At 37.2% G+C, this 12662-nt stretch overlaps 1 long non-coding RNA gene and 1 other non-coding gene across 7 annotated transcripts; one reads left to right on the plus strand and one right to left on the minus strand.

Moving 5' to 3' along the window:
- Positions 1-3516: 3516 nt before the first annotated feature.
- On the plus strand, positions 3517-6385 carry LOC110868138. Of its 6 annotated transcripts, none has more exons than XR_002552234.2 (7): positions 3517-3816; positions 3888-4075; positions 4928-4983; positions 5250-5344; positions 5426-5581; positions 5890-5951; positions 6105-6357. It is a non-coding gene; the product is annotated as an uncharacterized LOC110868138 (long non-coding RNA). The 6 variants fall into 6 exon arrangements; XR_002552233.2 differs by having other exon boundaries at positions 5266-5344; positions 6062-6357; XR_002552231.2 differs by having other exon boundaries at positions 3518-3816; positions 5266-5344.
- Positions 6386-8893: 2508 nt separating this feature from the next.
- LOC118480694 lies at positions 8894-9000 on the minus strand. Its single transcript, XR_004863672.1, has one exon. It is a non-coding gene; the product is annotated as a small nucleolar RNA R71 (small nucleolar RNA).
- Between the last annotated feature and the right edge of the window lie 3662 nt (positions 9001-12662).

Here is a 12662-nt window from a genome sequence, read left to right on the forward strand (position 1 = left end):
AATAAAAGTAGACTGCCCGAACCCTCAACGGCATCCTCCCAAGCAAAGAAGAGAAAACAGAAGCCTGAACACGCCCCGTGCTCAGCCAGCACGGGGCCGTGCCCAAGAAGCAGCAGAAAAGACAAACCTGTAGAAGCTTCTATTGCCCACCACGGGGCTGTGTCCAGTGAGCACGGGGGCGTGGCGAAAGTACAGCAGGCGCATTAATTTTAATTGCGAATTACAATTAATGAAGAGAGAGAGTATCAGACGGGCACGGGGGCGTGTCCAGCGAACACGGGGCCATGCCCAACCTTCTGTTCAGCCTATAAATAGGAGTGCTTGGTTTCATTCCAACTCATCCCTTGGCACACCACCTCTCTCACACTTCATCCACCACCCACCACCACCATAACACCATCATCCACCACCATCATCCATTGTCCATCGTAGAGTGTGTGAGTCGTCTCGGGATTCAAGATTGATAGTAAGAGTTCTTGACAATCAAGGCCATGTTTGCCTAAGTCTCTTACATCACTTGGTGAAGACAAGTGTTTAGTATAATACTTTTTATTTTTAATCTTTTGCACTTTTTATTTGGTTTTGTATTAATGACTTTAATAACTAGTTGCTTATGTTGAAGGTGATCTTTCCTTATCGTTTGTCCGTGGTGTCTTGGCATTATTTTACTGTCTATATAAAATAAAAGATTTTCACCATTCATATCTCCACGGTCTATATGGAGGTATGTTGGCTACCTGGTCGGGGGTTAAGGGAACGGTTTGGTAAGGGTCTTGCCCTTGTTCATCGTTTAGAGGTCCTGCAAGGGACCTGGGTCAAATTTAGTAGGATCTCCTTCAATGCCCATAGGTATTGGCACTACGTGAAAAAGGGGCTACGGCCACACTTTTGGCAAAACTGCCCTGCCACACATTTGTAAAAATGTGTGGCTGAAGATTATTCATAACATTTTAAAACATCTTTAGCCACACATTTTTATTATTAATGTGACCATTTATACTAGTTCAGAACCTTTAGCCACACTTTTAGAAAATAATGTGACATTTATTAGCCACAAATCGAAATGTGTGGCCAAATGTGATCTATGGCCACATATTTTTGTTTCATGTGACGAAAAAACATATATTTGACACCTTTAGCCACACTTTTAGAAAAAAAAACTGTGACATATATTTGCTACACTAGCAAAGTGTGGCTAAATGTTATCCACAATCCCATTATATATTTTCCTGTGACAAATAACATGTGTATTCAAAACGTTTAGCCATACTTTAAGAAAAAACTGTGACATTTATTAGTCACACTAAAAAAGTGTGGCCAAATTTGATCTACGGTTACTGTATTTGTTTCGCATGACTAAACACAAAACTATTCCAAACATTTAGCCACACGCTAAGATAAAACATCCACATTAGAAAAGTATGGCCAAATGTGTTCTTTGACCACATTATATGTTTGATAATGTGTCTAAAATCTTATACATATGGCCACATATATTATTTCATATAACCAGATGTTAGATAATAGTCACACTTAAAATTACAAAAATTAATGCGGTTTTACATTAACGTTCGTCACACAATTATCATTTTGTTTATTTTGTGTGACGACATATTATCAAATGTCATTAAAAAAATGCATGACAAAATGTTAAACTTACTACATCTTTAAAAATTTCCCCCAAAATATTTAATTCTAAAACTTAAACTTCCACCTAAAATATTTCATCATAAAACTTCCCCTCAAAATATTCCATTCTAAAACTTAAATTTCCCCAAAATATTTCATCCTAAAACTTAAACTTCCCCCCAAAATATTTAATCCTAAAACTTAAATTTCCCTCAAAATATTTCATCCTAAAACTTGAACTTCCCCCCAAAATATTTGATTCAAAAATTTCCTCTCAAATAATATTCTTACTTAAAAAGTTACATTATTTAATATTAAAAACTAAAAAAATCTTACTAGATATTTAATAAGTCAAACTATTATTAAATATTATATATTTTAAATCATATTTGTTTTCTTCTAAATAATATATTAATGTATGCATATTAATAATGGTACCAAATTTCTCGTAGTTAATTGTTTTAAATCATACATGTCTTAATGAACTATATTGTGTCTTAATGGATCATAATTGCCAATAGTAGATCATAGATGACTTAATCGACAATATTAGACCTAAATAGATCACAATGGTCAATAGTGAATCTTACATATCATAGTGGACCATATTAGACCTCAATGGATCACAATCGTCAGTAGTAGTTCAGTTATGTCTGAAACGACCATATTGGGCCTAGATGGATTACAATGGACAATAGTAGATAATACATGTCTTACTGGATCATATTGGCCAAAATGGATCACAATGGACAATAGTAGATCTTAAATGTCCTAATGGATCGTATTAGGCCTAAAAGGATCTTAATAGCCGATAGTAGATCATACATGTCTTAATTGACCATATTCGGCCTTAACGGATCACAGTGGATAGTAATAGATCGTACACGTTTTAATAGACCATATTGGGCCTTAATAGATCACGATGGACAATATAGATCATACATGTCTTATTGGACCATATGGGGCCTTAATTGATCACAATGGACTACAGTAGATCATACATGTGTTATTGGACTATATTGAGTTTTAATGGATCATGATGGCCAATAGTAGATCATACATGTCTTAATGGATCATGTTGGGCCTTAATGGATCACGATGGCCAATAGTAGATTATATATATCTTAATCGACCATATTGGGTCTAAATGGATCACAATAGTCAATAGTGGATCACACATGTCATAATCGCCCATATTGGGCCTTAATGGATCGCAATGACCAATAGTAGCTCGTATATGTCTTAATCGACCATACTGTGCCTAAATGGATTACAATGGACCATAGTAGATCGTACATGTCTTAATGGACAAAAATGAGCCTTAATGGATAAAAATGGTCAACAATAGACCATACACATATTAACGGACCATATTATGTCTTAGTGAATCACAATTGCCAATGGTAGATCATACACGTTTTAATAGATCATATTAGGGCTTAATGGATAATAACGGCCAATACATGTCATAATGGATCATATTGGGTCTTAATGGATCACAATGACCATTTATGTTATATTTTATTTTTTAAAATGTGTTTATATATATTGGTATTTTTTGGTGTAAATTTTTATTTTTAAATATTAATATGCGACAAAATAACAAAATAAATAAAATCGGGTCAAATGGGTCGTATTCGGGTTATGTGTTTGACATGAGTTTGGAGTTTGGGTTCGTATAAAATATTCGGATTCAGATCGGGTTGAAACCACCATCCCACGAATACGAGTCATTTAACTAGGGATGAGCTTGATACCAACCGATATAGGTACCAAAATACCAGTACTAAGAATCCCAAAAAATAGGTACTGATACCAAAGATACCTGATACGGTACGGTTCTTTTGTGCAGCACTAAGATGTGGTTTCAAAAATTTTAGTTTTCACACTCCCTCACTCCCTCCTAATTCACCCCGCCTAATTTTGTCTTCCTCAAAACCCCCAAAATTCCCCACATTCCTGAAACAAATTCAACCCCACCAACTCACCAAGTTCAGTGCGAATCCCTTCTGAGCCCTGGTTCCGATCTACACAGTATCTCCACCACAACAACTACCAATTCCAACTTCCACAAAACCATAACAAGTTTTGGTTACCATCAAACCCAAACTATTGTTTCGTTTGATTGCGATTATGGCTGGTTTCCGTCAGATGATGAGGTATCGAAGCAGTAAACGAATCGCTAAGGTAATTAATTGTTAGGGTTTGTTGATATCTTGCTGTGATTTTCATCATATGTTTGTTAATTTGATTGCTAGGGTTTATTTTGCTACTGATTTTGAACGGGTTCTCTAGGGTTGAGAATTTTGAACGGGTTCTCTAGGGTTAGTGAAGACAACACCCTCGACTTCATCATCAATTCATCACTCACATCAGCGAAGCGACGTCATCATCCTGAAGACAACACCCTCGACTTCATCTGGCCGCTACCACCGTCAATCATCAGGTTAGTTGGGGATTTCTTTTCTTTTCAATTGAGTTATAAGGCTCTTGAATTAGGGTCTAACCTAAACAACCCACTTCTTGATTCGTGATTTGAACAATTAATTGATGTTAATTGGATCAAGATTTGTGTGATTTGAACAATTAATTACTACCTGCTTCTGGATTTGTTGTTAACGGAACGTTGTTATTTTGTGTATTGATTTTGTTTTTGTAGCTTTTGAAAGGTTATGTTAAGCTGAATTGAGCATTAGGTTATGCTAATTTTGTGTATTTTGATTGTTAGTTTATGAATCCGAGTAGTTAGGTGTTTAATTTTGGAGTTAAGCTTATTTGATGTGATAAGCTGTGTATATGTGGCAGTTTATTTGTTTTTTGAGCTTCAAAACATGAAAGCAAATAGAACAGATATATTTGTGTTGGATTATAATAGTTTACAGCTATTAAATGATAATTTAAAGCTGAAACACTATCACTATATATTTATAATTTCTATTTGATTGCTTTATATGTTACAATTGGGGCAGTGGAGTCTTTGGACAAAAAAATAAAGATCATGAGCTATAGTTTATGATTATTTCTAACCTTCTGCAATAGCTAGCTTGTTATGTATGGCAAAATAATGCAATTTATGCTTGTATCTAACTCTAATTATTCAACTGCAATATTTAGCTTGCTACAATAGTCTCTTATGAATTGAACAAACAAATGTCTCTTTAGATTATAACTTTAGTTTAAACTTTAGTGAATCTGCAATGATTTGGTGAGTGTGCTTGATTTGTTTTTTTCTTAGTTTAAAATTATGATTTGGTGAGTGTGCTTGATTTGTTTCTTATTTTTTTTTTGTTACCACTAGAGGTATGATATCAAGTTGAACAATGCTATCCTTGCTGAAGACAAGCATTTGCCCATGTAAGTGTTCTTCACCCTAATCAATCAAATTGGCAACATTGTCTTATTGCATTATAGAATTTATCTGGATTAAGATTAACATATTAATGTTTTATACATCATAAATTAGGGATTATCATCTTGAGTTATCTGGGCATGGTATATAATGGCATGTCTGATCATAACTTTCTTGTAACACCCTAACAAGGGTTTACGAGGATCTAGCAATTTATGATCACATGCTGCATCATATTGTTATGTTATTGATTATAATGATCTTGTTTTAGTTTGGCTTCTTTTTAGGTATGAAGAAATGTCTTCTAAATACAATGTAGAGTACATTGCTAGAGGTGCTACTCAAAACTCAATCCGAGTTGCCCAAGTAAGTAGTTGAATGATTTTTTTTTTCATTTTAATCTATGTAAGTGAAAATACTGATTACCCTTTTTATGGTGGTTTTTAGTGGATGCTTCAAATCCCTGGTGCAACGAGTTAAATGGGTTGTGTTGGAAAGGACAAGTATGGTGAGGAGATGGAAAAGAACTCAAAAAGTGCACTATTATGAGGATGAAAATGCACCAACCGGTACATGTGTTGTCTGTGTTGTTGGTGGCGAGAGGTTAGTAAATCAATTTTCATCTCCAAACATGTTTCTCAACTTTACACAGTATTCATGTTAATTCGGAAACATTTTCAACGCAAAAGTGTTTGCTTCCTCTTTTTTTGAAAGATGCAGTGATCTTTGTGATAAAGTTCAACATACATAGGGTTATGTTTAATGGAATATAAGAAGTTCTAGAAGCTTTATAGAACTAATTGATATATGAAATAGATAAATGGTTATAGATGTTTGGTGTATGTTGTGAAAATTCCTATTCTGTTTATGTATTAACATTTGTTCTTGTTTTTGCATTTATGTTGGTCTAGTTATTGGCAAAGGGGATGAGACCATCAAAGGCATGCAAGACAGTTCTCGAGCATGTATTCAGGTTGATCCAGATTTATTATCTACTTAAATCACTTTTATGGAGTTCTTTGAATTACATGATGCTTGCAACCATTGGCCCAACTAGTTTATTGTTGATTCTTTTGATTCTAGAGCTGAATTTACAAACATTTGTTTATCCTGCCGTCTGACCCAGATGATGTGGAAGACGTGCGTTCCAGCTATGGACATGTGAACACTTGGAGGATCATATGACATCAGATATGGCCACCAGCCTATAGATGCAAATTTGCAGCACTCCTATGTTCAAAATCATTGAGTATATGGATTTGAAGAATAAAGAGTCTAGAAATAGTTCTTTTTTATCCAACTTTTGTAGATATGTTTTATTAAAAGTTTATATCTTTAATTAGTATTTAAATTGAAATTTGTGTGTGAATTTTGAGTTATTATTATTAATATTATTTGGTTATTAGATTTTCTCATGTTCACTGCCATTTTATTTAAAAAAAAATTGAAAGTAGAATGTGTAATTACTTGAAAATGGCCACATAGAACCACAATAAATGTGTATGACCAAATGTTTGAAACGACCACAATTACAGTAAATTAACGTGGCTATATATTAGTAACAACCACAATTATAATTAATTCATGTGACAATTGATACCATTTAGCCACACTTATGGAACTATTTACTTGATTACATCAACCTTTTTGCCACAAATTTTAAAAAATGATGTGGCTAAAACAAACATTTTAGTGACGATATAATAGAAACGGCCACACTTACAGTAAATTAATGTGGCTATATAATACAAACGACCACACTTACAATAAATTCATGTGACCATTGATACCATTTAGCCACACTTAATGAACTATTTACTTGATTACATCAACCTTTTTGCCACAATTTTTAAAAAATGATGTGGCTATAACAATCATTTTAGTGACGATATAATAGAAACGGCCACACTTACAGTAACTTCATGTGGCTATATAATACAAACGACCACACTTACAATAAATTCATGTGACCATTGATACCATTTAGCCACACTTAATGGACCTTTTGCTTGATTACAACAACCTTTTTGTCACATTTTTTTAAAATTGATGTGGCTAAAACAAACTTATTAGTGACTATATTATAGAAATGGCCACACTGATAGTAAATTCATGTGGCTGTTGCTACCTCTTTAGTCACACTTACCGAACAAAATGAATAATTCCAGCAAGACCTTTTTCGCCACAGTTTTAGTTGCTATGGCCATACATAAGTGAATGTGGCCATATGATGCCTACGATGACTCGACCTTTGGTCACACTTGGGCTCATTAAAAAATATGTGGCCAAAGGTGTTTGGTCACACTTTTTTTGTGTGGCCGTAAGCCTTTTTTGACGTAGTGTGGATGGCGGGGATCCAAACTCTTTGACCCCCTCATAAGTTAACTACTATTAATACCATAACCCGGCTATTTAGGACTGTATCCCTGCTGACTCAGACTACTTAGCCGAGGGTAACGTCACCGCCAAAAGCGGGGCCTACCACAATTTGCATTAATAACTTAATTCATTATCTTCCAATAATCCAACCCTTTAGGATTGTATCCTTGCTGACTCAAACTACTGGGTTGAGGGTAACGTCGCCTTCAAAAGAGGGGCCTACTACAATAACTAAGATAATCTCTTAAACAAGTGCAAAAGTGCGAAAATAATCAAAGGTTATACTAATACACGAGTCGGATCCAAGTGATTCATCTTGTCTATCTGTTTTTATTTTATTTTTATTTTTCAGCATTTAGTTAGTTTTTATTTTCTTAGTTTAAAAACATTTTTCTAACTTTTTGATTTGATTAGACATTGAGGATAAACCGGTACTAAAAGCTCTTGTGTCCTTGGACGACCTCGGTATCTTACCAACACTATACTACGTCCACGATGGGTGCACTTGCCCATATGTGTGTTTAGTGTTAGTGAATATCGTGTTTTATAAATTTAAAACTTGGTTAAAGGTGTAAAAAGGGCTTAATTATATATCTAAATTATATACACACCAACATACATCAAGTTTTTGGCGCCGCTGCCGGGGACACAAGGATTTTAAGAAAGTTAGGAATCAACGGCCTAATCATATTTTTATTTTTCTTTTTAATTTTTTTAGAATTTTCTTAGTTTTTCAGCTTCTGCAGAGCTCAGCACAGGCCGTGCCTGGTCGGACACGGGCCGTGCCCAGCATCGTTACTAGCAGTTTTTAGTTTTCCAAGTTACAGAAGGCTGACCACGGGGCCGTGTCGGTGCAACACGGGGCCGTGTCGGTGCAACACGGGGCCGTGTCCAACTTCCAGTAACTGGGATCTGGAAAACAATCACTGTAACTCCGACCACGGGCCGTGTTCGCTGAACATGGGGCCGTGGTAAACTTTCTGACCAGCATTCTTTTCTGTTTTTATTGCAGGACTTGGAACCCGACGCCAATTTTACATAGTGTATGAGCTCTAGTTCTAATAAGACATAAAAGAACCTCTAGAAGAACCCGAACGCTTTCTCAGAAAAAGATTAAAAGCTAAAAACCAAGAGAAAGTTTCGGGTGATCCAGGTCCAATGGCTGACCAACGTACCCTCATGGATTATCTACGACCCACCGTAGGTAACTTAGGCGCCGCTATCAATGCTCCGAATGTTGAAGCTAATAACTTCGAACTTCGGCCGCATTTGATACAAATGCTCCAAAACTCCGCAACCTTCCATGGGCTTGCGGACGAGGATCCTCATCTACATATTACTAATTTCTTAGAAATATGTGATACCTTTCGGATCAACGGAGCATCAAATGACGCCATCCGCCTCCGAATGTTTCCGTTCTCACTAAAAGACCGAGCAAAAGCTTGGCTCAACGCCCTCCCAGCTGGATCGGTAAACACCTGGGATGAACTAGCCCAAAAATTTCTATATAAGTATTTCCCTCCCGCTAAAACGGCTAAAATAATGACTGAAATTAATACATATTCATAAGAGGACGGGGAATCCTTATATGAAACTTGGGAAAGGTTCAAGGAGTTATTACGCAAGTGTCCGCATCACGGTCTTGCGATATGGCAACAAGTATCCACTTTCTATAATGGATTGTTGCCACACACAAGGCAGACACTTGATTCTAGCTCCGGGGGACTTTTAGGTAATCGACGCCCGCATGAAATACATAACCAAATTGAGGAAATTGCTCAAACCAATTTTCAATGGCACACCCCCCGAGGCAATAAATCTATTGCCCCGGGCGCCCATAAGGTCGATGAAAGCACTTCTTTACAAGCCCAAATCGAGGCCCTTTCTTCAAAAATAAAAAAATTGGAAATGACAAAAACAGTCTCGGTTATGGCTTGTGAAGGGTGTGGTGGGTCACATGAAAATTGGAGTTGTATGAAAGAAACGGACGATCAACAAGAATTGGTAAACTACATTGATAATAGACCTAGGCCGTCGGGTCCTCCAACGGGAACTTACAACCAAGGATGGCGAAACCACCCAAACCTTGGTTGGAGAGAACCCGACAATAGTAGTAACCAACAAACCCAACGAACAAACTTTCAACAACCAAGAAACGAGTCACAAAATTTCACTCAACAACAAAGTGGACGAGAAAGGCTTGAAGATACTGTATCTCGCCTCATCTCCGACACTGAAAAGAAAAACTCGGAAAGATTTCTACAATTAGAATCAAATTTTAGAAATCAACAAGCTAGTATTCAAAACATAGAGAAACAATTAAATCAAATAGCTCAAAATTTTGCTGAGAGACCGCAAGGCGCATTACCTAGCAATACCGAAACAAACCCAAAAGCGCAAGTTCATCTCATCACGCTACGAAACCGCACCGTAGGGCCTGCAGAAGCGCCGCCGCCAACAGAAGAAACTGTACCAACACCTCTGCAGGAAAAGAACTCCCCTCCATCACCAGAGCCTACCAAAGCTCCTCGAGTTCCGTACCCCGGTAGGTTAATTCGTCAGAGGACCAATGAGCAATTCGCAAAGTTCGAAAGTCTATTAAAGCAATTGCATGTCAATATTCCTTTTATTGAGGTCCTAACCCAAATGCCCAAATACTCTAAGTTCATGAGGGACTTCCTCACTCATAAAAAGAAAATTGAAAATTTGCAATTAGTCAATTTAGGCGAAGAATGCTCTGCCCTCGTACTCAATAAACTTCCCCAAAAGAAAATCGATCCCGGAAGCTTCACGATTCCCTGCTCAATAGGGGAGTCCCCCGTTCGTAATGCCCTAGCCGACCTTGGGGCTAGCATTAACCTCATGCCCTCATCAATGTTTAAAAGACTCGGCCTGGGAACCACGAGTCCTACAAAAATGAGCATACAACTCGCTGATCGATCCGTCAAATTCCCACAAGGTGTCATTGAAAATGTCTTGGTAAAGGTAAGCAGATTCGTCTATCCAGCCGACTTTGTCATACTCGATATGGAGGAAGACACCGAGGTCCCCCTCATACTAGGGAGACCATTTCTTGCCACCGCACAAGCGGTGGTAGATATGAATGACGGAACACTCACCTTGAGGTATGGGGATGATGAAGTAAAATTCGGAGCTGGGAAGAGAATAGAGGACGACGACCCGGTCAACTACATGAAGGTTATTGATTCGAGCTTGGATGCTGCTCTCCGACGGTGTAACATGGGACGCCAAGCATCCCACTCAGAAAATATATAACCTCACATTGGGTCTAGCCAAGGACCCTTATAAACGTGGCGCACCACGAAGGCATTCCGCGGAACTATCCTTAGTTTAGTTTAATTTTTTAGTTTTAATTTGCAGGAATAAAACACACTCGTGGTGGTAATGTATGAAAAAGGGAACGAGAAAAATGGCCCCATGCACAAAGAACGAAGCAACCCGACACAAATCCCCATTACAGAAGGCTCAACACGGGCCGTGCTCAACCAACACGGCCCCGTGCTGAGCCACCTGCAGGAAAACGCCCAGTTCAGGTAACTGGACACGGGCCGTGTTCACCAGACACGCCCCCGTGTCCAGGCTTCTGTCTCATTTCTTTAATTTCTGTTACTGGCACCTGAACACGGGGCCGTGTCCGGTCCCCACGGGGCCGTGTCCAGACTGCCAGTAACATAAATCTTTGCTTTTTAACACCACATTACACAACCTAAAAATTTATTTTTGGGACACATTGAGGACAATGTGTAATTTAATTGTGGGGGGGAAGCTAACACTTTGAAATTTTGCAAGTCCTAACAACAAGCCTTACACAAAACTCTATTGGAACCGCTAAACACCCCAAATTTTCTCAAAAAAAAAAATTCATTTTTTTCTTTTTACTTGTCTGAAGTTTAAGTTAGGAATCCCAAGATTAATAAGGTTATATTTTTATAAAATTTACAACCGAGAGCGTCGTGATAACAAGAACCAACATAAGAAAATTATGAAACGGCATATCAAGTCTAGTTAAAATTTGATTATATATACTTGATCACATTAAAAACCCATTCCCACAAAAGTGAGTTTTGAGCCTTTATAGAGCATACAAATTTACATCTTTAGACTAAATGCTCATTTTTCGTTTCTTGTGTGAATAAGCCGCTTGGTTCTTACAACTCTAGAACTTGCCACGACGATTCATTCCCGGTCCTTACCAACTTAAACCCAAGTAAGTAAATGATAGAGGCATTAGGACTAACCATTTTTTTTCTACACCATTATTTTTCATTTTTTTTACCACCTACCAAAAATCCCCCTAGTTAACCCCTTTGAGCCTAAACCTTTCGTTTCTTTACCCTAAACCTTTTTTTTACCCACCAAAAACCTTTTTATTTTTCACCCTTTATTTTAGTAACAAGCTCGGTTTTTCGCAAGCTCGTTCTTTTATGTGACTGAAAAAAAATTTGATGATGAAGTTAAAAACAAACAAAGCTATACAGACAAAAGCTTGTTTGGAGAAATACTTCAAAATAAAAAGTCACTAAAAACAAAATGTGTTACGAAAACCGACGCTTTTTACGCTTTTCGCCCTTTTACTAACCACTAACCCAACCACCCACCTTTAGCCCAAGCCTAACCCTTCACCCAAAAAGTCCTCTTGATATTTACAAAGGTATAAAGTTAAAAAGGAGGAGGATTGATTGCTTGACAAGCCTATGGAAGGCATAAGTTCCATGCCGCTCTCGAGTGATTCACAAAAGTATACACCTTCGGCCGAGTGTTGAGTGATTTCTCCCGTGAGGTATGTGAACTTGTATATAAATTTTAAAAAGGCATGTTATGCCCAAATAAGTAATTTATCCTATGAAACGTTCTAAATAAATCATAACGAATAGGATTGTAAATAAATAAAAATAAAACCCAAAAAGATCTTGGATTCCCGACACTCTATGATAAGCCAAAAACCTTCTCTTCTACCCATTCCATTTGGGGGTATAAGCCACATTTAAAGAGTTTTGCTTGAGGACAAGCAAAAGTTCAAGTGTGGGGGTATTTGATGTGTGTAAAATGCAACATATAAATTACATCAAATAAGGCATAAAACTAACCCTTTTTAAGTACTAATGTTGGAAAAAGAGTGTTTTTGTCTTCCTTTTGTATTTTCAGGATGAAATGAGCTCAAATTCACAAAAGAAGCAAAAAGACAGCTAATTCTAACATAAATACAAGAAAGGAATAAAAGTAGACTGCCCGAACCCTCAACGGCATCCTCCCAAGCAAAGAAGAGAAAACAGAAGCCTGAACA

This window comes from Helianthus annuus, chromosome 7 (genome assembly GCF_002127325.2).
Source record: "Helianthus annuus cultivar XRQ/B chromosome 7, HanXRQr2.0-SUNRISE, whole genome shotgun sequence".
Lineage (NCBI taxonomy): Eukaryota > Viridiplantae > Streptophyta > Magnoliopsida > Asterales > Asteraceae > Helianthus > Helianthus annuus.